This window comes from Cyprinus carpio, chromosome A15 (genome assembly GCF_018340385.1).
Source record: "Cyprinus carpio isolate SPL01 chromosome A15, ASM1834038v1, whole genome shotgun sequence".
Lineage (NCBI taxonomy): Eukaryota > Metazoa > Chordata > Actinopteri > Cypriniformes > Cyprinidae > Cyprinus > Cyprinus carpio.
Window position 1 is genome coordinate 19,817,030 of NC_056586.1, and position 27,382 is coordinate 19,844,411.

The 27,382-nt window shown below is 39.1% G+C and overlaps 1 long non-coding RNA gene and 1 pseudogene across 1 annotated transcript; both read right to left on the reverse strand.

Moving 5' to 3' along the window:
- The window catches only part of LOC109104379, a 248,414-nt pseudogene that overhangs the window by 182,589 nt on the left and 38,443 nt on the right, over positions 1-27,382 (reverse strand).
- On the reverse strand, positions 6,711-7,050 carry LOC122147726. The gene is made up of 3 exons (XR_006161792.1): positions 7,008-7,050; positions 6,844-6,934; positions 6,711-6,754 (listed from the first exon to the last, which is right to left on the reverse strand). It is a non-coding gene; the product is annotated as an uncharacterized LOC122147726 (long non-coding RNA).

Here is a 27,382-nt window from a genome sequence, read left to right on the forward strand (position 1 = left end):
CGTCTCCGGTTACTCACGTAACCTTAGTCCCCTGAGAGGAGGGAACGAGACATTACGTATGGGGAAATCCATTTCCTCGAAATTATGAAGTCTGATTGAATAACTCTTTTGCTTGCAAATAGCCAATGGCGCCCCCGCCCTCACCTGATTGGATGACAGCCCTCAATATAGGTGACGGCGGGCGCCAAAAAACCTCAGAATCTTCAACTGAACGAGAGCTATGAGGCTGGAAGGCTTTCCACACGGCAGGTTACGTAATGTCTCGTTCCCTCCTCTCAGGGAACTAAGGTTACGTGAGTAACCGGAGACGTTCCCTTATCGAGTCGGTCTCTCGACATTACGTATGGGGAACAATAAAACCCCCGCCGTGTGGGGAAAAACTGTCCGGCCCAGCTCGCATCGAGCCACAGTAGAGCATAAGCACTAATTCTTACAACGCGCTAGCTCTAGGTCGGGTACCAGACCTGGTTGAAACACCTCTTGGCACCGAGCCAAATCGGCTCCTACACCATCGTAATCCCGTGCACCCAGATAACCAACACTGGTGTGATATGGGGAAAATGCAGCAATAAGTTGGTGCTTGGGAATACACTGCCGGCTTATAATGCGGGCATAATAAGGGGGCCACATTAGATAGCTAATGAATACATCAACCGCAGCTATAACAAAAAAACTTGCGCTGTCTATACGACCTGGTCGAAACCATGGCTAGGGCACGCACCAGGCGGGGCGTGCCCATAGCCTAGTCCAATGACTGCTCAACTCCCTCCTCCTGCACTGACAGCACATGTGATGCGAACGAAGGAATGTCCAAGTTATAGAATCTCGCAAACGTGTTGCGAGACGACCAGCCCGCTGCGAAACAAATGTCCTGAATAGACATGCCTTTCGCCCAAGCCCATGACGAGGCCAAACTCCTTGTGGAGTGGGCGTGCACCCCGATTGGGCAGGCGGTTTCCCCGGAAAGTAGCATAAGCCAGTCGCACAGCCTCCACTATCCAGTGTGATAGCCTCTGCTTCGACAGCGCGCTGCCCTTCTTGGCACCCGCGTAACAGACGAAAAGCTGCTCTGAAGTTCGAAACTGGCTAGTTCTGTTCACATAAGCACGCAGGGCACGCACGGGGCACAAAGCGCACTTCTGAGACACTGAATTACTGTCCTTCTCGGGGCAAAATGCTTGAACTGTAACTATCTGAGCTCTGAACGGCGTTGAGAGCACTTTAGGCGAATAGCCACGTTTGGGTAAAAGTCTGACCATACAATCATCCGGTCCAAACTGCATACACGCGCTGTTCACTGACAGGGCATGCAAGTCTCCCACTCGTTTCCCGCAAGCTAGCGCGAGCAGTAGCGCCGTCTTAAATGAGAGCACTTTAAGGTCGCTAGACTCGGCTGGTTCAAAAGGTGGGTCGGACAGCGCACTAAGCACTATCGACAGGTCCCAAACCGGCATCTGACGAAGGCGGGGTGGATTAAGCCGCCTAGCTCCCCGGAGAAAGCTCGTTATCAGGGGGTGCCTCCCCACTGAATGGCCCGTCTAACAAGTCACGAAAAATGGCGATAGCGGCCACGTAGACTTTCACTGTAGATGGAGAACTGCCAGCATCCAGACGTTCCTGTAGGAAGGTCAGAATAATGGAGACATCGCAACTCCTGGGGTCCCTCCTTTTTGTCAACACACCAGTTAGCAAATACTTTCCACTTCAGAGTGTATAAGCGCCTCGTCGAAGGGGGCTCTAGCCTCTGCTATTGTCTGCAGCACTCGCTGATATACTCCACGCTGATCTGCCACACATGTAGGTCCCAAAGCTCTGGGTTGGGGTGCCATATGGTGCCCCTCGCCTGGGATAAAAGGTCCCTTCTCAGCGGGATCCGCCACGGGGGAAGGCGCGACATGTTCACCAGTTCCGGGAACCACGGCTGGTTGGGCCATTTGGGTGCTACCAGAATCAACGCACATCTCTCCTCCCTGATCTTTTGCAGCACCAGCGGCATTAACTTGACTGGGGGAAAACCATACTTCCGTCCCTTGGGCCAGCGGCTCGACAGCACGTCCCCCCCCAGGGGGGATGCTGTCAGCGAGAAGTACAGAGGGCAGTGGGTGTTCTCCTGCGACGCAAAGAGGTCGATCTCCGCTCTGCCAAACAGATTCCAGATCATATTTATCGTTTGCGGATGGAGCCTCCATTCTCCGTGTACAATGCCGTCCCTGGACAGCATGTCCGCGCCACAATTCAAACTGCCCGGTACGTGGACTGCTCGAATCGACAGAAGTACCCTGTCCGTCCATAACAGCAGCTGTCTCGCTAATCCCTGCAGGGATCGCGAACGCAAACCTCCCTGGCGATTGATGTACGCCACCACCGCCGTGTTGTCCGTTCTGATGAGAACATGACGGTCTTTCACGAACGGAAGGAAACTCTGCAGCGCTAGATGAACCGCTTCCATCTCCAAGCAGTTTATATGCCAGCGCTTCTGGTCCCCTGCCCACGTACCGAATGCTGGTCTGCCATCGCATAGGGTGCCCCAGCCCGATAGTGATGCATCCGTAGTGACCACTACCCGTCTGACCACTCTGCCCATAGCAGCACCCTGCTCGAATATGGTCGTGCCGAACCAAGGCGCCAGAGTCTCGAGACATGAACGCGTTATGATAAGGCGTTCCGTTCCCGCTCTCCACGCCCGCGGCTGCACTCGGCCCTGTAACCAGTGTTGAAGCGGTCTCATGTGCAACAAGCCCAGTCTGCAGACGGAGGCTGCAGCCGCCATCAGACCGAGCAACCTCTGAAACGTTCTTAACGGGATAGCTCTGCCTTGAACGAAGAGGACTAGTGTATTGTGAATCGACTGGATTCTCGGCTCTGACAGCTTCGCGATCATAGTGCGCAAGTCCAGTATCATACCCAGGAATATGATAGATTGGTGCGGCTGCAGTGTGCTCTTCTGAATGTTCACAGACAGCCCCAAACCTGTCAGGTGGGTGAGGAGTCTGTGTTTGTGTTCCTCGAGAGCACTTCTCGACCACGCGATGACTAACCAGTCGTCGAGATAGTTCAGTATGCGCATTCCACTGAGCTTCAGGGGAGCGAGCGCTGTATTCATGCACATTGTAAATACACGGGGGGCCAAAGCGAGCCCAAACGGCAACACTTTGAACTGGTATGCCACACCCTCGAATGCAAAACGCAGGAAGCGCCTGTGATGTGGGCTATCTGGATGTGGAAGTACGCATCCTTCAGATCCACTGCAATGAAGTAATCGTCGGGCTGAATGTGCGCGAGAATCTGCTTCACCGTTATCATCTTGAACGTGCGTTTCGCGAGCGCTTTGTTCAGTAATCTCAGGTCTAAGATGGGGCGCATACCTCCGTCCTTTTTCGGAACTAGAAAATAACGGCTGTAGAACCCGGAATTTCTCCGCTCCTCGGGCACTATCTCTACTGCTTGTTTGGCCAGGAGAGATGAGATTTCTGCCCGTAGCAGCGGGGCGCTCTGTTCTGATACCTCTGTCATAATTACACCGCCGAAGCGGGGTGGTCTGCGAGCGAACTGGAGCGTATAGCCGCGTTTTATGGTGTTGAACACCCAATAAGATGCCGCCGGGAGCGCCGACCAAGCGCTTAGATGACTTGATACAGGGGGCATTAATGCATGCTGCGGCGGGGGCTGCGCACCAGCCACCGGGGAAGCATTGACCGCTATATGAATGGCAGGTGACTCGTCCGCGGCTTCTTGCACGGGAACATACATAGTCACCTCCTCGGGTTTCCCCGAGCTTCCGCTTTGCGAAGCGCCTCTCGGGGGAGAGGCTTCGCTTATGTCACGGGTAATAGTAGAGGGAGGAAGAAAGCTCTTTTGCTGAGGCATGTAATGCATGTTTATTGAAACAGAACACAGCGGTTTCATTGTCACAACATTTACGCCGTTGACGAACTCTGGGCGGGAACACGCCCTCTTCGCCGCGGGTCCGACGAACACGTCCCGCGCTTTCTTCCCCCTGGCACGAGCATCAGGAACGCTGCTCCTTCTTGCCCGCCGGGCGCCCTTGGCTGCTAGAGGCCGTTTTAGGACCAAAACGGGGCTTCCTGGGCTGCCTCTGGCGGAATGGTGGCTCTGGCTCACGACTCTCTGCCGCGCTCGGGAACGCGCGCCTGGTATATCCTGCCGGACGCTGCGCTGAAGAGGACCTGGACCTCGCTGCAGGGGGGGTTTGAGACCGTTTCGGCAGGAGATGAGGCATCATCTTAGACTGCTTGACGGTTTCGGCGTATTTCTCTCCGACAGAGACTCCACCGCAACACCAAAAAGACCGGTGGGGCTCACCGGCGCATCCAGGAACTGCCTCTTTTCGGCATCGCGCATGCCGGACAGCGTCAGCCACAGATGGCGATGCAGGACCACAAGGCTGCTCATATTGCGGCCGATTCCCTGTGCGACCTTCTTCGACGCCGCGAGAGCGAGATCCGCCGCCGTGCGCAGCTTCCTGAGCGACTCTGGGTCCGGGCTTTCCTCGTCCAGGGACCCCAGAAGCCGAGTTTGGAAGACCTGCAGGATTGCCATCGTGTGGAGGGCAGATGCTGCATGTCCAGCCGAAATGTATGCCTTCTCGGCGATGTGAGCAGTAGCTCGACATGGCTTAGAAGGCAAAAGAGAGGCGGTCTTCCAGCCAGGAGAAGACGCCAGGTGGGCCGCGATAGCATCCTCGACGGGGAGGCGGCGTCGCGCGTACCCTAATTTCTCCGCCCCTTCCACCGTCGTCAGCAGCTGGTTCCCCTGTGCATGGGCTCGGGCTGAGTAAGGGGAGCGCCATGACCGAGTGAGTTCCTCGTGGACCTCAGAGAAAAAGGGTGCGGGTCTCTGCGGGGCCATCAGCCTGACGGCCCGCGCCGAGGAAGGAACCGTCCATCCATCTCTTAGACGGCAACTCCTTGGGGGCTGTCCACTCCAATTCCATGTCTGCCACCGCCTCCGTGAGGATCGCCATAAGCTCCGTATCCAGCGAGGCGGGGGGCAGCTTCAGACGGGGCCTCGGACCACGCTCCCGGGTCGGAGGCATTCGTAGACATGGCGTCGTCCTCGTCATATCCAAACGAAACCATTTTCCCGCGCTTCTAGTGGAGGGCGGTAACTGGCCTCAGAGTATGAGAGGGGATCTTCCACGTGAGGATGGCGTGGGCGTTGGGCCGACGCCAGTACCTCAACAGAATCCGTGGACGGGAGCTCTCTGCAGTCTCTCGGTTCGCGGCTCTACGACGGCGGCGGACGGGGGAGAGGCAGGAGATACAGGGCCACCGTTACGGGTAACGGCCAGCCTTGCACGAAGGATCTTGATGGGAAGCTCCTCACACTCACGACATCCCGAACCTTCGAATGCCGCCTCTGCGTGAGCCCGACCCAGGCATAGCACACACTGATTGTGTGCGTCCGGGAAATCAATGGGCCCACCACACATGCGGCAAAGTGACATTTTAAGAGAAAATCGCCGGAACGCGAGAGGGGATAATTTTCCACAATATTCCGCTCTGAATGCGTGAATCCACGGCGAAACCAGACTCAGTGAAGAAAAAAAAAAGATTCTGAGGTTTTTTGGCGCCCGCCGTCACCTATATTGAGGGCTGTCAGCCAATCAGGTGAGGGCGGGGGCGCCATTGGCTATTTGCAAGCAAAAGAGTTATTCAATCAGACTTCATAATTTCGAGGAAATGGATTTCCCCATACGTAATGTCGAGAGACCGACTCGATAAGGGAACGGAAGTTCTAAAAATCGCTAAAAACGGGCTTCACTTGTCTCAATTGAGTTCCAATGGGGTCGCTGTGTCCATTTCTTTTACTGTCTATGTTGAGAAGGCACTCAGGACAGTTCGGACATTGCAGTGAATAAGGGGTAAAAAAAAAAAAGTGATATAAATATGGTTCAGTTTTTCAAGCACAGACTGATTGTTTCGTGTCTTTACACATCAATGTGTCGTCACGAGCCGCAGGGTTTAATTTGGTTTTGTTTGTGTTTGTTTTTTAACTCACAAAGCCATGATTCCCATTCACTTCCATTATATGACTGACAGCCTGCAACAGTTTGAGTTAAAAATCTTAGTTTGTGTTCTACTGAAGAAACCTACATCTTGGATGCCCTGGGGGTAAGCAGATAAACATCAAATTTTAATTTTTGGGTGAACTATCCCTTCTAAAGAATAGCTCAACCAACAGTTTTACATATTTATATCATTATTAATATTATCTATATATATTATTTATTCATATTGTTTTTTACTCCTCTGTCTGCCTGGTATTTAAACATCCTGCAGTGTCTGTTAAAGTTTTACATAAAAACAACAACAACAACAACGTGTCAATAAGGTACTTTTATTTTTTTAATGACATGTGAATTTGTACCAAAAATGACAGTGCTCTAATAACAGTTATTAGCAGAATACATTAATAAATGACAATTGACATTGAACATAAATAAATACTTAAAGAAGTAAAACAAAACAGAAACTGGAAACAGTGAAATGAAGACCAAGTTCCAGTGAAATACTGTATTTTCATAATCCTCTAGGATGCCTGTAAATGCATCATTTTGTGTATTTTGTTGTGATTGAGTGGCCGTTTCTCTCTGCAGATGATGAGTTTGTAGGATGTGACAGCATCTGAAATACACAATTGAGCTCAGAGTTGCAATGTGTCTCCTTCCATTTGTTTTTGGTGAAGAGGAGAGGACTGAACAGGGCTGGTCACACTTACATGTTCTCTTAAACTGAAAAGAGAAAAAGACATGATTTGTAAGAAACCAGTTACAATTTGAAAGTTAAAAATTATAGACATTTTAAGAAAGAAATCATTTACCTGCTGAGAGTGTGTTGACAGTCTATAGATAGATAGCTGAACTCCAGAAAATCAGTAGGCCTAATATACCTTCTTTTTAAGAGTGTAGCCTCTGTTAGTAATAAGTAATTATTAAAAAAAAATCTAACAATATGGATTATAAATTCAATGTCTCTGTTACTTACTTAGCGGAGACGAGGAGTATCCTCAGCCAGAGCTGCTCACACTTACATGTGATCAAAAAAGAAGAGAAAAGAACGTTTGTTTAAAAACCAGATACAATTTTAAAGTTAAATTTGTATTTCAATTTTAGAATAAAATTATTTACCTGTTGAGAGTGTGTTGACAGTGTGTAGTTGGATCGCTGAACTCCAGAAACTAAGTAATGAAGTGCTTTGACAGATAAAGATTTGAAAAACAAAAGTGCGGGAAAAAAGAACCCTAAACTCAACAATCTTTTTTTAGATTGTAGATATCAGCAGAACCGCTCAATCTAGAATCCACTGATTTGGCACTTGAAGCAAAATGAAGCTGGAGAGAGAAAGGTAATTAAACATTATGGTCAAGACATTTATGAGTCAACACTTAACTTTTATGAGCATTGCTTAAATGATCAGACTTATAAAGGAAGCTCACATAAAGGCCACATTGGTACCGGGAGGTGCACTAGAGATACTTTATAGTTTAAGTAAATGCTTAATTAATAACTGCATAAAGTGCAACCAAGGCTGTCATAGTGAGATGTAAGGATAAAATATAGATGAATGAGGAAAAAAGAAATGACTGACCCAGTAGTGGTGCTGCTTTAAAGATGTCAGTTAGTCAATCAATTAAATAATTGATGATCAATCAAACTTGTGATTCAATTTGCATTTTGCACCTAAAAATTCTTATTCAGAACATCATGTAACAAAAACTCTTTGTTCACATAACTGCACCTTTCTCTTCTGTAAAGACAATGCAAGTCGCAAAATTTAGCATTCATATTTCTAAACAAGCAGAATTAATTATTATTATTATTATTTTTAAAATATACTGCCCTTTTTATACAGATGAATGTCTGTGAAAACTCCTAGTGCTTTCATTTTCAGTCATTCAGGAATACTTGTAGTACCTTACAGCTTTTACAATGTACAGTAGTAATCAAGCCCTGTTCCCCAGGAACACATGCCAGAATGAATGTGTCATAAACCACCAGCGATATGTAATGGTGCACAGCTAGCTTGTCTGTACACAAAACAAAATCACCTTCACAGACAAAACAACAAACACAAAACAAGATTTTGGCAAAATGAAAACAATGAAAACATTCAATTGGCCTGCAAATCATGCATTGGCTCGGAAACATGTATTCATAAACATGCAGTATGTTATTTAAAGTCTACACAACACATAGCACAACATACCACACCCAAACTCAATTGCAATAGCAGAGCTTTTGCTGATGGCATCGCAAGTATAACCTGTCTATGATCTAATAAGCTAAGCCACAGTAAGATAAGCTATGAATATTTTTAAACATTAAATATGCATGAAGTAATACATTTACAATATAAATAGTTGATCTTTTTTTTTTCTATAAGCTTGTGAAATATCTGTTTTTTGTGGACAATACATCAGCAAAATTGAAGCATTTTACTGTTTTTCTATTATTTATTTTAAAAGGGAATTAGTAAGTATTTAATCAGTCAGCAATTAAGTAATTATTTTTAATTTGTGGCATCTGTAATGATAATGAGCTTTTAAAAATAATTATTATTATAACCACTAATTATTTAAATTCACCCTCTTTTATTAACATTGTTTTCTCAGTGTTGGGGATAATTCATATAAAGTAAATATAAACTATATGATCACAGTCACAAAGATGTCAGTTTCAGAAGAACCCCAACAAACCCCTTACTTTAAAATGCCAGCATTCCTTTCTCTGAAATGTTTCCTGCTTTCTCATTTCAGAGAAAAATTATCTTGCAGTCTTCAGACCTAGGTTTAGGTTCACTGTAATCATAAGACTTGAGATCGAATGTCAAAGCAATGAGAAAATTACACAAGGAACAGGACTGCTGCGGCACACATGCTCACAGACTAAATTGGCTGGGATTTCAACTAAAGAATACATATATCAGGGGCATTTCCTCTGAGGAGGAGGCAAAGGAGGCAGTGCCTCCTTAAAATATTGAATTAAAATAAAAATAAAAAACTGTAGTGCAAAAATAAAACAACACAAATACTACAAAATACAACATTAGAAAGTGTATAAATCACTTGTTTTTCTAAAGAAACATTGTCCAACAGCAACACCAGTAGGTAAAGTTACAGCAGGAGACGCTAAGTAAAATTACTTAGACTTCAAATGGCTTAAGGCTTGGAAAATAATCTTAGGTTCGAGGGTTAGTAGTACAGTATATGATTTTTACTTATTCTAGGGCTGTGCAAAAAAATCGAATACGATTTTCATGCGCATCTTCTCAGTAAAAACGCTCCTGTAATTAGCAGTATATCTCCAGCACGTGCGTTCAGATCAGGGTTGCCAATAGTTTTCACAACAATCCTGGCCCAGTTTCTTCTCAAAACTAGTCCAAATCGCGTTTCCAGGAGACACGAAACGGATCCCCGATAAAAAATTGCATCCCGGTTTAAAAATATATGTGTTTTGGCATGGTTCCCTTTTAGTAAAATTTCTATTTAGGGGCTAGCATATTACGTTTATGGTACTGGGGGTCGCTTCAAATGCCCGCGGACATGAAAGAAAAACCGCAGACTTGACCTCTTTAACACTGGTTTCAGGTGGAGCGGACATTTACTGCACTCCTGCCTTATTCCACCGACAAAAGAGCTACACAAAATCGCTTTCAAAAATCGACAAAGAATCGCTACCTGCGAGCAGGTGCATTGAGGCCATGTTAAAATCGATTTTGTGTAGACTGTCGGTGAATTACGGCTCTGTGTAGTAAATCCCAACCAGTGTTTGCCAAGTGAGAATGGTTGTTTTTTCCAAATCGTGTAAGAAAAGCGGTTTGAAGCGACCCCAACACCATTCCAACGTGATATTTAAGGCGCTAAAATGTGAAAACTACCAAGGAAACCCTGCCGAAAACTGTACATTTTAACCCCTGGATGCAATTTTTATCGGGAACCATCCTGGAACCGTCTCATTGGAATGCTAGTTTTGGACTAGTTTTTGATTCAAACAAATCTGGGCAGGATTTTGGTTGTGACAACCTGGCAACCCTGATCTTGAAACTTCACGTGCTGGATGTTGGACTTTACTACTAATTACATCAGGCAGCGTCTTTACTGCAAGAGATGCAGCCATGAAAATCGTATGTGTGCGATTGTTCACTCTGCACCCCACGACTGCCCCGTCACTTATTCCTTCCTAATTAACATCATGACAGGATGTGTTTTAGTCCTTGCAGCTTGAAAGTGAAAACTGAATGTCACAGCCTCAACCACAATTTATCTGCAAATGGAATCAAGGGATCTATGCAATTCACAGGCACCCATCAAGTATCTCTGATCGGTAACCAATATTCATTTACATGCACAATATATCAAACAAACATTAACCAACATTCATAATAAATCATAAAAAATCACATAAAATCGTTAACCATATTCATCCGGCAAACTGGAGGAGTTGCATGCAGAATATATCAGGAAATCAGGTTTCATGATAACAGAGTTCACAGCGAGTTCATGACTGTTTAACTTAACCACTGTTTTGTTATGGGCCCATGCGGCCTACCGGAAACGCCTCCACGCAGGAGCTGAGATGTTAAAGACTCCTCATGCCTGGCACAGCAGAAACCCGTGACTGAAAAGCGAGGATTTTGCATGATTATCAATCACACACGTTCTTGCCAGAGGTGCTTCCCATAAATCAGGTTGCGGCGCCGGATGGGCAGCCGGACAGTTCCATATGCGCTCTCAGCCCATAGGAGTCAGGAAAAAATCACAAAATTTGAGACCTCTTTAATATCTCAAGCGTTTTCAATGATATTTGAAATGGAGGATCAAACCATAAAAGGTCACTTTAGCTGGGAGTCTCCTGTTGTGAGAGGTCTATTCTTCTTCTCTATGCAGCAGTGGTCTTCAATTAAAAATGTGCTCCAAAATGTCAAGATACCTGAAATCAGCTCCAAAAAGTCAAGACGTGTACCAAAACCACATTTGTAATCATAACGACACCAAAAACCACCAGCGTGCATGAACGCATGTGAAATGTTTGTCAGATCGTGCACTGAACGCCATGGTCTAAATGGGTTTGTCCCTATTCCTCTTTATGAGTAATGGGTGTTTTTTGGGCAAATGAAAAAATAAAGTAACGGTTCCAACCATTCCAACCACATAACACCAACCAATTATAATATAACTAAAAAAAAAAAAGAAAAGAAAATTAAAACCATTTAAAAATAATTTGCTTATTTTAAATAAATAAATAAATATTAATTGAATAAATCATATATATTATATATATATATATATATATATATATATATATATATATATATATATATATATATATATATTATATATATCTACTGTATATATAAAAATTTAGGAAATGATATTTTTTGTCCTTGGTGTGAACAGGCCTTTACTATACTCAGCAATCGTCTCATTCATGCACATTTCTTAATTTAGGTAATTTTAAGAGTGTAAAAAAGATCCTGATGTATGAAAGATATATTCTGTATATTCTGAGATTCTCCTCCCCATCCACCACTTTCTGACTAGTTGGGGGTTCAGAGATGCTTGGTTGCCATGGTTACGGGTAGCACAAATCAGACTTTAGCCATTTTTTTTCCACTGCACGCTTTCGTTGGCTATGAACACAGTTGAAATAAACAGCGCTGATGTCCTATTTACTGAGAGTTATGGTGAGAGGAGGAAGCAGGCAGCAATAGAGATCTCTCCAGGGAAGAGCAGGTGCTCTATCTATTTTATCATGTATACATTTATCAAGCAGGATACCGGGAAGGTTGTGTCTTCGCCTGGTTTGAGGTGATAAAAGCGAAAGTGCAAACAGTGCAGCCTGGTTGAATTTTTGCATGCCTGAAGCCACTGTTTGATCACATCCGGTGAAGAATAACTCTCCAGAAACAGGAAAACCTTGCTAGCATGCTACCTGAAAGGCTGACATGCAGGTTCATGTATTCAGAGATGAAATAAATGCTTAAAAGGAATAAATTCAACAGTATGCATCTGAGGTATTTTAAAATGTAACGTTGCTTTTGATTTTTGAACGCTGTCATGTCTGTAAATCAAACGGTTTGCAGAAATCAATCTGTAAAAAAAAATAATAATATTTGATGTCAAAAATGGATGAGAAATTAAAAAATGAAATCTTGCATTTTACAATATTGTATACTTTTGTATTGCATTGTATACATAAAAACAAAAGTTCCAATCTACATCACAGTGAAACACTATCATTCCACTTGTCCAGCTAGTGTTCAAGACAGACTGTCAGTCAGTGCATTGAGTTCAGTGATTCTTTCATCAAAATAAATATTATCACAAAAAAACTAACCCATTTCCAGTAATAACCAACATTTCCAGCAATTAACATTGTTGTAGTGCGATAAAACAACATTTTTATGGCATAATATTGGATTAACATTCGTAGTCGATATTTTTATGGCATTCCTCAGTAATTTCTAGCGCTGCAAAGCCCAGTCTCATTGAATCGAGAATTCGATTTGTATGAAATCTTAACCAAATCCAAAATATGTTGTAGTGGTGATAACGAAGCTTTGTGAACCCCCCAAGGTTTTTTCCTCTCTCGAAAACTTTAAAAAACTAAGCTCCAGAAATCAAACACCAAGTGGATACAGAACAAAACGAATCAAGTTCCCAACTTCCCATCCAGTGATTCAGTGTAAATGGGTGTAGGCTAAATGTGTTGTTTATTTGACACAAGCTTCAGAGCGCTGCCTTCCATACATCAACAAAATAAATATTTCGGTATGTAAAAGTGCCTTTCATAAAAAAACACTCACACATTTCATACTTTAATAAAAAAAATCTTAATGTAGTTCACTGCTGTCATTCTAACTGAAATATTTATTCATCCAAAAATACTCACTGTTTTCATACCAGAAAAATAGGTCTCAGATTAAATTACTGGCTGTAGTTACACTGAACTATGAAAAACATGAGAAATAAGACATTACACATTTCACCTTTGGTTTCGAACATCATCTAAATGTCCACAAAAAGATGAAATACAAATTAAAAACTGAGTGGGATAAAGTACATCAAAACTCTATTAACAAATGAATGCTGTTTTTCTGCATTTGCCTGATCATAAGAAATCAAATCTAAAAAGAAAGAATGAGAGTGGCATACACCGCAAAGCACACTGCAAGACGTTCTCATGTGCACCGTGACACAAACTCTCTGGAGAAAAGACTCAGATGGGAGAATTCTGCCTGCAGCATTTCCTCTCTCTTCTACCTTTGAACTGTCAAAATGTCACAACTATAAAGGTCAAGGGAAAAGACAGATGAGGAAGGAAGAGATCAGATACACAAATTAGTTTATTGTTCCCTCTGCCCCATTCATTCTGGTTAGTTCTCTGAATGTCACACATCAGGTCCCTCAAGCTTATCAAACTGACATAACAGCCATATAAGAACTGTACTAATGGACCTGATTTACCTGATTTAACTAAGCAACAAAAAAACAAATAAAACACTTGGGAATCTGTATCACATTTCAAAGGAAATATTATTAATGTTGTGGAAAAGTGACTGTCTGTGATATCCTATCATGTTTCTTTGCTGTGAAAGCATTGATCAAATGTTTTGTGAAAAAAAAAATAATAATAACCTAGTCAACATTTAAAAAACGGATGTGAGAATTACATCACTTGCTCACCAATAGATCCTCTTCAGTGAATGGGTGCCATCAGAGAGAGAATCTAAACAGCTGATAAAAACATCAGTAATTCACTTGACTTCAGTCCATCAATTAACATCTTGTGAAGCAAAAGGCTGGTCAAATACATAACCCATAATAATAATAATAATAATAATAATAATAATAATAATAATAATTTGTTAAATTTATAAGAACTCTACATTTGTTTGAACCCTCATTTTGATGGCTCCGATTCACTTCAGAAGATCTATTGGTGAGGAAGTGATGTAATGCTAAATTTCTTTGTTCTGATGAAAAAACAAACTGATCTACATCTTGGATGGCCTGAGGGCGAGTACATTTTTAGCACATTTTAACTTTTGGTTGAACTATTCCTTTAAACTAAACTGTAAACTACGCAATTATGGAGAGATTAGCCAATCATAACAGAGGTCATTTACATATAAAAGTATGTATGATCTTACAGTGAAATATTAATGAATAACAAAATTACAACAGTCATTGCTGCAAGAAATCTCAAATAACATTATAACAAGTGGGCTTTAGCGGAAAATTAAAGTACAAAATATATAAAAGTATAAAATATGGCCCTTTTGAATAAATGAAAGCATTGTTAATTAAAAAGAAAATTCATAATTTGGTCAAGGTTGACTGCTCGCAAAGCAAGTTCATAAAAAGACGTCCCCAAAGCCTGTGATGTCATCAGTCAGTAATACTGCTCAATGAATTATATCCATGAAACCAGACGTTCCTTTGCGCGAAGCTTCACAAAGCACACTTTAAGTGTGTTATCTTCAAATCCTTTGATTGATTCTGCTGCTGACAGCACATCAGTTTAAATTGAATGCTTTCTGACTCATCGCTCATCATTTGTGGCCAGTCATCAGGTCCTGCACATGAATTCTAGTGGTCTGCATTTCCCATCCTGCTTAGAGCTGCACACATTAGTCTAAGCAATATTACAGCTTGACTGCTTTTCATAAAGAAACTCAGCATGATATGAATGAGTGAGACTGCACACTTTTATGGAGTTGTTGTTAAGAAAGATTAAACCGTATGCATGAAGTAATGCTGTGTGGTGCTGTAATCACAGACTCGCACAAGCACACAAACTTAGTCTGACACAGTTGGACGCAGAAAGGGAAAGACAAAAGCCGAAAAGCCACTAAAGCAAAAGAGTAAACGTTGGCAGAAATAATAAGAGATGTCATTACAATTTACACAGAGCAAGATGTTTGTAACAAAAATAGTTTGTTAATTTAATTTAATAAAAGAAAAATGAGCAAATAGTGAATTTTCCAAATAAATAAATACATAAATTATTAAGAGCGAAAAAAAAAAAATTCAATCTATTATATTTTATGGTGGGGGTGGGGGTCTGAACAGCAAGACAGATGTAACAAAAATTTATAGAAACTAGAAAGGCTGTCAATTTATTGCAGGTACTTAATGAACGACACATACACTCACAAAAATTATATTTAAATCTGAAATAATGAATTTTCTTTGCCAAACAACAAAAAATTAAATGGATTTTTTTATATATATATCTGAAAAAATGCCTAAAGAGATTTAGAGATATAATTTATCCAACACACTGAGCTGTGGTGCTTATTTCTAGTCCTGCCTCTACTGTTCCTTTCAATAAGAATGGAAAGGCCAAAGAAAAAAAAATTAAGTAATAATTCACTTTCAGCTGGCAACAAGACCTGCATCTGGGGAACACAATCTAGAAGCATCAGTACATATATCCAAGGACATCAAGATGAACCTCAGTTACCTCATTTATCTTATTTCATGAAACAATATTCGTACACCCACATTCTAGCATCCCTCGGCACACTGGGATGTCGATCCGCTCCATGAGTTTTCTATATTCCTCCACTATCCGTCGAACAGCAATGAAGTGGCTTTCTGAGATGATTCCGACAGCGCAATTATTTTGATCAAACAGCAAATTATCTCATATGTGCTGAGCTCTCGGTGGCACCACGGGGCTGTTTCTGTTTTATCAGAGAGGAAGAGAGCAGGTACGTGTCATGCTGTGAATGCAAATGCAGGAGGAAGTAGAGGATGGAAGGATGAGGGGAAAAAACTTCTTGGCAGAGGAAGAGGAGATGCTCTTCGTTAGCCTGAGAGGGGTGGAAAATGAGGTGAAACGTCAAGGTGAATTTGTGGGCATGTGCTCTCACTTTTAGAGATGTGTAATTATCTGAAAAGTGGAATGACAAGGAGCTAACGGACACCTTCACAAAGGTCAAAGACATTTTATACTGAGAGACAAATGTGTGACTGGAGCCACGGGGAAAAGTGTCACTGACATAAAAATGTATCGTGGTTTGGCAAGGATATAATATTATTTATATTATAATTAATTTTCAGATTAAAATATTACATTTTTATATTATTTAAATCGTTTGACTGACTGACTGAGTAACTGATTGTGGTTTGGGAAGGGGAAAAAAAATGCTTATTTCAGAATTAAATTAAATTTGACTTTTACATATGTTTATGAACATATTGGACACCTTCACAAAGGTCAAAAGACTTTTCATACTGACAGACAAATGTGTGACGAGGTCACAGATCCAGAGCTTCCAGAATAAAAATAAAAACAAGATTGGAAGGCGATGGTGAGACTTCAGCACTACGGACAGCTCAGCTCCCCAAACCTGCAAATGTCTGCAAATCCCAGTGAAATCAAACGCACCACATGTACTTTATTTACCCCCATCTGCTGTTTGCTGCTTGAATTTACCCCTAGCTGCTGTAGGGCACTCACAGACTGCACAGGGACCTTTTATAGACTCTGTAGAGGTAGTTTGGAATCTTAATCAAGCTGAGAAAAGCAGCAAAAACATGATTGGATTAAGTATGATGTGCGTTTCCATCGCCACACTTTCTGAGAATCGGAAATAGATCGATAAATATTTCCAACACTTACAACGCTGGTCAAAAGTTTTGAAAAAAAAACCAAATCAAATAAAAATAATCAAATCTAACCAACACCAAATCTACATTAATGAAAAAAAAAATAAAAAAAAAAAAAAAATACAATTACAATGTAAAATACAATGTAAAAGAACTGTTTCCTATTTTAATATATGTTAAAATGTGATTTATTACTGTGATGCGAAGCTGAATTTTTAGTAATTACTGTATTACTCCAGTCTTCAGTGTCACATGGTCCTTCAATCTTTCAGAAATCATACTAATATGCTGATTTATTGTTGAATACATTTATTATAATATATAATCATATATATTTATATACTATATCTGTATGCATGTATGTGTATACACATTTGTTTAATGTAAATATTAACATAAACTATATATATATATATATGTGTGAATATAATATATATAATGTGTATGTATATAAAATCTATATGAATATTAGAATGTATTACGATGAATATCAATAGAGTATTAACAGAAATACATTAGGATATGAGAAATTTTCAATTTACTTACATTTAAAAATGTATTTAAAAAATAATTTAAAATTATAATATTTTACTATATTTTTACCATTTTTTTTTTTAAACTGTATGTGTGTGTTTATGACATATTTGACCAGCAGTGTTTATTAATGGAGCTAGTAAAAATGCATGGGAAGCAATTATTCTATTGTCTTTATGGAAACATATAGGTTCTGAATATAGGAAAATCTGTCAATACCATCTACAAGCTTAAATCGTGGGAGGATTGTATCATGAAAATTAATCCCCTTTCTTTCAGATTTTCACAAAAAACTGCTGAGCACAAACTCTTCTGTCTATGGCATGTCTCCAGGTCTAAAATGCTGTAGTAAAAAGAGAACAAGAGAGAAGTGCATGCTTCTGTTAAATGGATTTCAGTGCAAGTTGAGCTTGTTTGCTGTACAGAATCAGTTTCCATTCTTCATTCTCTTTGACTTGTGCAGCTGTGCAGCAATAAAACTGCCTTTGTGTGGAAATATATAATACTATTTACATATATAAAACTTTGCTTTCTCTTTCCTTAATCCCTCCCAATGTCTGAAACTTTGTATTACAAGCACTTCCTGTGTCTATTTGCCTCTTTATGATGAATTGCTTGTTGTATTCCTCAATTCGCTCTGGATAAATGAATACATGTAAATATAAATGTAAAAATGTGACAGTAAAAACCTGTTATTTGGCAACTGTAAATTACATACATATTTATAATGTATATACACATATATCATAATGTGTAATTTTGGGAGTATAACATAAAATGTAACAATTTATAAAATTAATAGTTTACGGTAAATTACAATAAAACATTTTTATATAAAAAATTGTAACAAAAAAAATTACAATATATTCAAAAATATAGTCTTGTGATAATAAAACATTTATAGTATAAACTATTTTTATGTAATTAATTATAAAATGTCAAATATGCCTATAATAATATAAGGAGAGTCAGAGCAGTGCAATTCAAGCTGTAAAATTTAAAAATGTAATGTAAAACTGTGACGTTAAAAAATGTGTTTGTGAGTGTGTGTGTGTATATATATATATACATATATAAACAAACACACATACAGTACACATACAACAATTTACAGTGAAAATCACGTTAGCCATGTTAGTCAATAAAAAACATTTTACAATAAAACATTGTTAAAATATCTCCTTACAATTTAAAACAAAAACAGTTAAAGTTATGTTCAAAAGAGTTTAATTGATATATACAGGGGCAGAGTGGAAGGGGAAAGTATGAGTATTAGGGAAACCTAATTAACCTAATGGAAATATTCATTATTTTTGCACTCTCATTTGGTGCTGCTGAAATAATACACTTTCACTTTAAGCATGCCTGTAAAAGTAATCACTTAAACCTCAAAAAAAAAAAAAAAAAAAAAAAAAGAAATCCTTTTCATTTTATGAATTCACTCATATCAAAAAGTAATTTTTTTCTTTGTTGTTGTTGTTTTTTTTTTGTTTTTTTTTGTAGCTGTAATAGAAAGGTTAAAGAGCTCTAAAGCCATCTGTGGAGATCAGAAATGAACAGCCCCTGTGTGGAAAAGAAGGGACTAAAACACAAGTGAGAGGGGAAGCTGGCTGTGTGAGGAAAAGAGTGAGCGCTCCAATATGACACAGCTCCAGACATTAGCATATGTTCACCGAGAGCCAGTCAGTTTGACAAGAGATGTGCGGGTGTGTGTGTGTAGAGAGAGACTGCTTTAGGCTAGGCCAGTCACATTCACTTTATCAGTATGGCTGATGACATGAAGGTAGCAGACACAGTGCATTGCATTCTCAGACAGAACTGCATTCGGGTATGCATTCATTGTAGCTAAAATAAAATTATTTTTCAAAGGTATTTTTCAAAATGAATTGACAGTAAACTGCTCTGAAGTAACTGAAATAGGTAGCCAGATTGATCTCAATTAAACTCTTCTGAGCGTAACCGCTTCAGTGTTTAATGTAGATCATGATCTGTTTGGTGAATAGTGAAATAAGGAGATCATGCAGCATACACTGTATCTGTGCCTTCAATTTTACAATGCTTTTTTCCTTGCACTTTATCTGTTTTTATGAAGGATATCAAATGCATTTCACTTTCTAATGGCTAATTAAGTCCTGTCATAGTTGTCACAACGCATTAACCTTATTAAGTTCTGAGGCCAATTAAATTAGTCACAGAAATGTGGAGCACATGGAGTACTGGCTTGTGGCCAAACTGAGAGGTTTTGAGGACAGTTATGGGACACCAGGTCAACGGCAGTATTAGTTAATCTAATGTCAGAGAATATACTGTTCTGTATTGAGCAGCTCCAGAACAGCTTTGTTGGATCTTTGGTGCCAAACCCTTGACAATATTTAAAAATTATCATATTGACTCACTCCAAATATATTATTTTCTTTATTTTCATGAAAATACTCAGATATACTATATCTGCCTATGCTATAGAAAATAACAAATACATTGAAATAAAATCGGTGTGGGATTTACTCTCAAACATCTTTCAACCTGAAATTGTTTTTACTAAGAATTGCAAAAAAGGTTAGTAACAAATTAAATTTAGCATGAAATTCTGAAGTAGAAAGCCTCATACTCTAATAATCGATTTTATTAAATTATTTATTTATTTATTTTTACAGTGAATGCCAATAATGCCAAAGCACCATTTATTATTGAATATTCCAAGTCAAAATATGTGGAAATGCTAGTTTTCAAGACCAATTCTCAACTATAATACGATTAGGCATATAACGGTATCAAATGTTCATGTTGCGATTAATTGCAAATACTTTTATCACGGTATATGGTATTATCACAATATTGAAATTTAGTTGCAAAAAAGTGTGGCATAATAAATTATAACAGGTTTAATTACTTTTTTCTTATAACAAAAAGAAACTGGACATTTAAATACAATAAAGCAATACACAAAAAATGTATAAAGTAAATAATTTCACACAGATTAAAATGCAAAAAAAATATAAAGACCAATAGGTAACACTTTACAATAAGATCTCATTAGTTAACCTTTGTTAAAAAAAATACAACTGTTAATTCATGTTAGCTCGAGTTCATTAAATAACACAGTAGCAACTAATGTTAACTAATGGGGCCTTAATGTAAAGTGTGAATGAACAATAAAGAATCAAATCGTTTTCAAACAATATCTAGGGCATGTTGTAGTCCATGATTAAAATGTAAAAAAGTTTGAAAATAAATATCTTATTAAGTATAAATATTTAAGTATTTGGCGCTGTGATGAACACCATAGTGAATACAAAAATCTGTATGGCTGTTTAAATTATTTAAATATGTTTCAGAAAGTAGCTTTGAGCAGCCGCTTTGTTTCCAGGGTAACGGCTGCACTTCTGCTGTTCAGCGCCACCTGCTGTCAGAGAATGAATGTGCCTCACACACTTCTCATCCGCGCTTGTTTACATGAGAGTGTGCAGCAGTCTGTTGTGCATTGAAATCAGTTGATGGGAAAAGTATTCTTAAAATGCATTCAAAAAATCTGAATAATTTGTAATAAATAATTATTCATTGTATTTTAAAGTGCCCACGATAACAATATCGTGCATGTTCATTATCGTGATATATCGAAAAATACTAAGTGTGATATTAAGATATCAATATTAAGTGTGAGAAAAATAAGACATGTGAGAAAAATACTAGTTTGATAACGTACTATATAAATTTAATAAAATCATGTTATGTTGCCAATATACTAAAGCAAAAAGAAATTATTAAATTCAAAATTAGTTTTGGTAAATATTTTGATCAAAAGCTTCCCCCCCCTCTATAACTGTTGGTAGGTCATATGAATTGCTTGTTCTTTCATGCTTTTTTGCATGATTTTTGGAGCACAACAGCCCTCATTCACTTCTACTATATTGAACAAAGACAGGAAAAAATAAATCCCACAAAATAGCTCCTTTTGTGTCACATAAGAGTGAAATTCGTAGCGGTATGGAATAACATGAGGTTGAGTAAATGATGACAATTTTCATTTTTATTCAACTCTTTTCCATACAACAATTCGCGGTAATCATGCCTGTCAAGCTGCAAAAAGGACAAAAATAAATAAATAAATTATTAGTGGAGAATAAAAGCTATGTGAAGTTCTCCTTTTGTGTTCCACGGAGAGAAAAAATACCGGATTGAGTAACAATATGAGGGGGAGTAAATGATGACAGATTTTTCATTTTTAGGTGAGCTACCATTTATTTCTACTACGTTTTTGTTAAGCTGATGTTCTCATCTAAACGGCTTACACTGTTCTTACTGCAGGGGCAACTCCCAATGGAGCAACCTGGGGTATAGTGTATTGCTCAATAGTGATACAGTAGTTCATGGACTACACCGGTTCTTTAACCACCAGTCTCCAGCACACACATTCACACACCCGCGCATAACAAATGTGGGCTGCGATAGGTGGCTAAAAACCAAAGAATCCCCATGAGGTTTACCACAAGCCCACTGCAATGCAGACAAACACATTATGTGTATGTGTGTGGGGGGGAAGAAAGAATATAGAAAAGAAGGAACAAACAGAGCAACAGTGACTGAAAGAGTGTGTAAATGGTTTCTCAGCACACGACTGGCTGGATTCAGAGTCCCTCAGTGCCACTGCGACACACTATATAGCAGGTATGAGGCGATGTTAGTATGCAGGTCACACACACTGCTGAAGTGGAGAGAGGTCCTGCAGCACACACACATACTACATAGCTGTCTTTCAGCTCAGTCAGTATGGCCTTTACACACCTGTGTTTATGAAAGTGCAAAGCTTCTACAGTCAGAAATGCAGTTTATTACAGCTTCTGCTCAGGTGCTAAAAGCAGGTATTAAAGAGAAAAGGAACAGATTTTCACCATATATCATTAGGATGTGGTTTTACCATGTCCTGAGCCAAAAATGTCATGTGACAAATCGCTCCAGAGCTGCAGGATAATGGATACATACCCTGTGTTCAGTGGCTTGTCAGGGGAGGCACAGTTTCCCCAAAATGTTGAGGTGAAAATGGGAGGAGGACGATTTAATGTTAATAAAATTCACAGTTCATTTCAAGTCATGTCTGAGAATGTGTATTTTTTATTTGTAATTTCACAGCTGTAATAGCATAACATGTTACTGAACTTAGAAAGCTCCACTTTTCTTTTGCGAATGTGCTGAATCTACTGATGTAATTACAACCGCTGGGTGATAGAGAAGGGGAGGGGGAGGCCGGGGGAGAGCTGAGCTCTTGTGCCGTAGTTGGTAAAAAAAAAATAGCCAATCACCATCGAATGATCACTTTCAGCGCTGAGGAGTGTTGAGAAACGAAACTTGGCAGAGGAGGCTAGCCTCCTTTCTGGTACATCAACCAGTCATCATAGAGACGTAAATCACGTGATATTAGTTTGAATGTCTCCCACTGCGCTAAAAATTCACCAAGTGCTTATGAGTAGCAATATTGAATATTTGATCGCCAACAGATTAACCAAGCTTTCATTCAAACAGTATATATACAAATAAAATATAAAGGGAGAACACGCCTAAGCTGGATATAGGCTAACGTTACAGCAGTCGGCTCTTTTAACACAGACTTTTTTTTAGAAGGGATGGATGTTTGCTTCAAGTGATAGGCCAGGTAAGTGAAATTATATTATCTTGTTGTATATGTGTATTGTTTTCTTTATGTTTTCCTGACTAAAAACAACCAAAAAGCCCTTTTAAAGTGGTTATGCAAATAATAATAATAATAATAATAATAATAATCGGCAGGGATCCCCAGACCAATACAATTAATATGTGTGTGTGTATATATTTATATATATATATATATATTTATATAAACATTAAAGATGATTAATTAGTATTATTTATAAGTAGTGTTATATTTTTTTAAGAAAAATCAAAGCCATTAAATTAATGAACAAAAATAGTAAATTTTGAGTACATTTTAAAAAAACTAAAAAAGCTTCAAAACTTGCGGAAAAGATTTTATAAAAGGTTTTTGTATACATAAAATAAAACAAACAAAATATAATAAGGACAACGATTATTCAAAGGTCTTGTAGAAGGTGATGATGAACCTAGAAATTATAGACATTATATATATATATATATATATATATATATATATATATAATATATAATATATTATATATATATATATATATATTAAGGACAACGATTATTCAAAGGTCTTGTAGAAGGTGATGATGAACCTAGAAATTATATTATAAGGACAACGATTATTCAAAGGTCTTGTAGAAGGTGATGATGAACCTAGAAATTATAGATATGCTGCTTAGACAACAAACATACACACATAATATTGCACACATTTAAAATTACTGACAAAGTGGGAAGTATTTTAAAAAGATCCTTCTAATCGTCCACAATCTGGTGGATTAAGACCTTGCCATTACGTACTTAAGCTAATCAAAAAGTAAATAACCTACCTAAGTATCAATTAGTCACATTCACTACTTTTAACTCTTAATTTTTACTACTTTTTGGCACAGTCAAGGTCCATTCTCAGAGTTGCATGGTACTGTATGTGTAAAACTATTTTCAAAGTGTCTCAATGCAATAATCCAGAGAAGATCCATGACAAGGTCTATATAAATAGTGTTTATACAATGAATGCATCTTTGCAGTCTATCTGTGAGGAAGACCAGCTATTACAGTGACACTCAAATTTCCTGCATCTGTGACAAACCTGGGAGATCATCTAACTCACCAGCAGCGACCTCCAAACAGATAAGACCAAAACAAGGGTCAGTTTCTGCCACAAGAGCAGTCACATCAGTATCACAGAGTAGATTGTGTGGCTCTAGTATCACTAAATCCCACTCTGCCTTAACAGCTAGGTTATCAAAGTACTCAATCTAAACAAACAACCTGAGCAAACATGGAAGATCCAGGTTTACAACACAGAACCAATGCACTTTGATGTGCCTTCATCCTTGCAGTTCCAAGTTTTGTAGCTGCCAATAAGCAGACGCTTTCCAAGTGACATACAACCGGCATGGAGTGGGAACAGGTATTAAAGACACTCAACCCAAGGGCATTGACTCATTTGGATTCAAACCAAGAACCCATTGCTACCTAGTCAAGTTTCCAAAACTGTTCAGTTACTCATAGTCTACCCAAATGTTGCCCGTCCCCGCTGGGAGATCTGGCTGTCTCTTCTGAGCTTCCACTTCATCCTTTGCAGATCCAATCCAGTGGCGCACAGTGCCGTAAAGCCAATATAATCCCACTTATCTTTGATGTCATCTCTACTTATAGGCCTCATCAAGAGCATTGCACTACACACTACACCAACAGCAGATGAACGGCAAGAGGCGAGAGGGTTTATTCCATGTTTTCACCATCCTTAAGAGATGTTTCAAATCTCAGTTTCAGAAATAGGTTTGGATTTTGTTCCAGTTTGAAGGGATTTAGAAAGCCTTAAGCTCCTATAGCAAAAAGGAACCAGATAGCTTTTACAAATCATTATGGGTTACAATTTGGAAAATTTGCAGATTAACATCTATTGCGACAACATTTAGAAATAATGTGCAATCGATGATATCTCTTCAGTTACAAATGTACCACCATGAAAGTGTAAAATGATTCCACAGACGACTGACTCTGGAAAAGTAATAAAGCAGTTAAAAAAAACTGTTAAAAAAAAAGAGAAAAACTTTCATTATCACCACAGATGGTCCAATCAAGAATACAAAAATTTAGATGCAGTCAACAATGAAACCAAACAAAATCTTGTCATATTTGGATGGAATACGAAAGAGGATTATTTTACTTTATTTCTTATATTGTTATAATGACTAAACACTAATTTATCACCCCCCATACTCAACCTCACGCTATTCCAAAACCATATTTGTTTATTTTTTTGTAGACCACATGAGAAATGTTTTTAGGGATGAACCGATATTAAAATTCAGGTTGATACAGAGAAGCCTACTATTATTTTTATGCATTTACTAGTAGATGGCTGATTATTTTGTTATATACACTACTGTTTAAAGGTTTGGGTCAGTAAGATTTTTTTTTTTTTAATTAGTACTTTTATTCAGCAAGGATGTATAACTGTATGATGTATAATATCCCTAGAGATTTTGCTAAATGTCAACACACCATGAAAAAGTCAAGCTTAAAAAGGACTATAAAGTATCATAAACGTAGCCCATATGTCAATCTTCTGAAAGCCATATGATAACATTGAGAAGAAAGCACCTTTTGGGACCTATCATACACCTGGTGGCTGGTACAATGCGGCGCCAGGTGCATCTCAAGTGTTTCTTGCTAGTTTCATGTAAAAGATTATTATTGTGCCCCGTAGATGGTCTGCTTGTGCGCGAGGTTACTTTTCCTCTCTGGAGAAGTGTTCAGTCTTTGCTGTTGCAAATTCTGCCATGTTGTAAGCGCAACTGGCCTTTAAAGGGAATGGGAGATGAGACTCTAATTAATTTATTGTACGTTACGCCCAAAACACACCCATGCTGTCTCATTAAGAGAATAGGTACAACCCTTTTGGACCATGTGCCCGCCGCGCGACCGTTCGTCCCGTTGTTAAACTAGCAAAAGTGAATTCGGACATGCCCTAAATGCACTTGCACCGTGCGCTCTAGACCATGCGCTTAGACCGTTAAAATATGGTCTTTATGTTCCACTGAAGAAAGGGATATGGTATGGGTTTTTATCAACATGACTGAATTTCATTTTGGGGTGAACTGTCTCTTTTTGTTCATTCAGAAGTAGAGAATATCAGTGAAAAGCTGTGAGCGATAAGATCTACACAGTCCAGTGAGTCCAACAACCAATCCTTCATGACTAAAGTGGGAAAAAAGCCAAACTGTGGCTGTAAAAACTGTGACTGACTCTGCAGGTTAAATGTCCTTCTTAAAGGGACAGTTCACCCAAAAATTAAAACTCAAAACATTTACTCACCCTCATGTTGTGCTGAACCCTTATGACCTTCTTTCTGCAGAACACAAAAGTAGAAATTCTGAAGACTATGTTGGTCAATACAATTACAATGAATGGAGACTGGGGCTTTAAAGATTCAAAAAGGTCACTACAGCACCATATAATTATTGCATGTGTGGACCAAATGGCTTAGTATGAGTAACAGGCCATGAATACAAACAAGGTTGAATTTGGAATGACATAAGAGTGAGTTTTCATTTTTGGGTGAACAAACCTTTAGGTCATGAAACCCCAGACTACTTTTTCTGACATTTTAGTAGGTGTGACCCCGAATAGTCTATGATTCAATGCTTCGATTCAAGGAGCCTGATACCAATCTCACGGTCGAATATTTGCGAGGTGTTATGATTATGCCATTTCGACTATATGGGGGAGCTCAAATGTCTGATTTCACATAGAACTACCGGTTTTCTCCCAATAAGTTAATATACAGCCTAAGCTTCATAAATCCAAAAAAACAAACAGAAATGAAAAAATCTACAAACCATAATCTCTGAACAAATCCAACCACCCCTATATACAAAATTTAAAAATACCAAAACCCACAAACAACAGAGAAGCATCTTGGAGGCAGGGAATTAAAACTTTAATAAGACTCAAACTGACAGAGGCAGAGACTGGATTTTTTGATCAGGTAGGGTACAAGTGATTTCAAAACATTTCAGCAGGTTTAAATATATTGTGGATATATTATTTACCTGATATAAGATGCATTTGGTTGAGTCAAGCACTTCATTGTAGTACTACAGTGATTATCTCTTCAGCACGGAGCGCGAGCAGGACAAACAACAATGCAGAATATTAATAACTATGACTGGGACTGTCATACACATACCATTATAATGAGAACACCATTATAATAAAACGCTGTGAATTTTTAGAGTTTAGCTGCCGTGTTTCTGCACGTTGTTGCGTGAAGAACGCTTCCACAAAATGAGTTCATTCAGAGTCTTAGTGCGACTACTTTTACTATGCCCTTAAAGTATGTACTCTTTTGGTGAAGAAAAAGTACACACTTTTGAGTGTGTAGTAGAAAAGTAGGCAAGCTTTGGGACATAATATCACATCACACAATTGCGTCTTTAAAGGGGTCATATGATGCTGCTAAAAATAACATTATTTTGTGTATTTGGTGTAAAATTAAATGTGTTTATGTGGTTTAAGGTTAAAAAAAAACACATTATTTTCCACATACTGTACATTATAT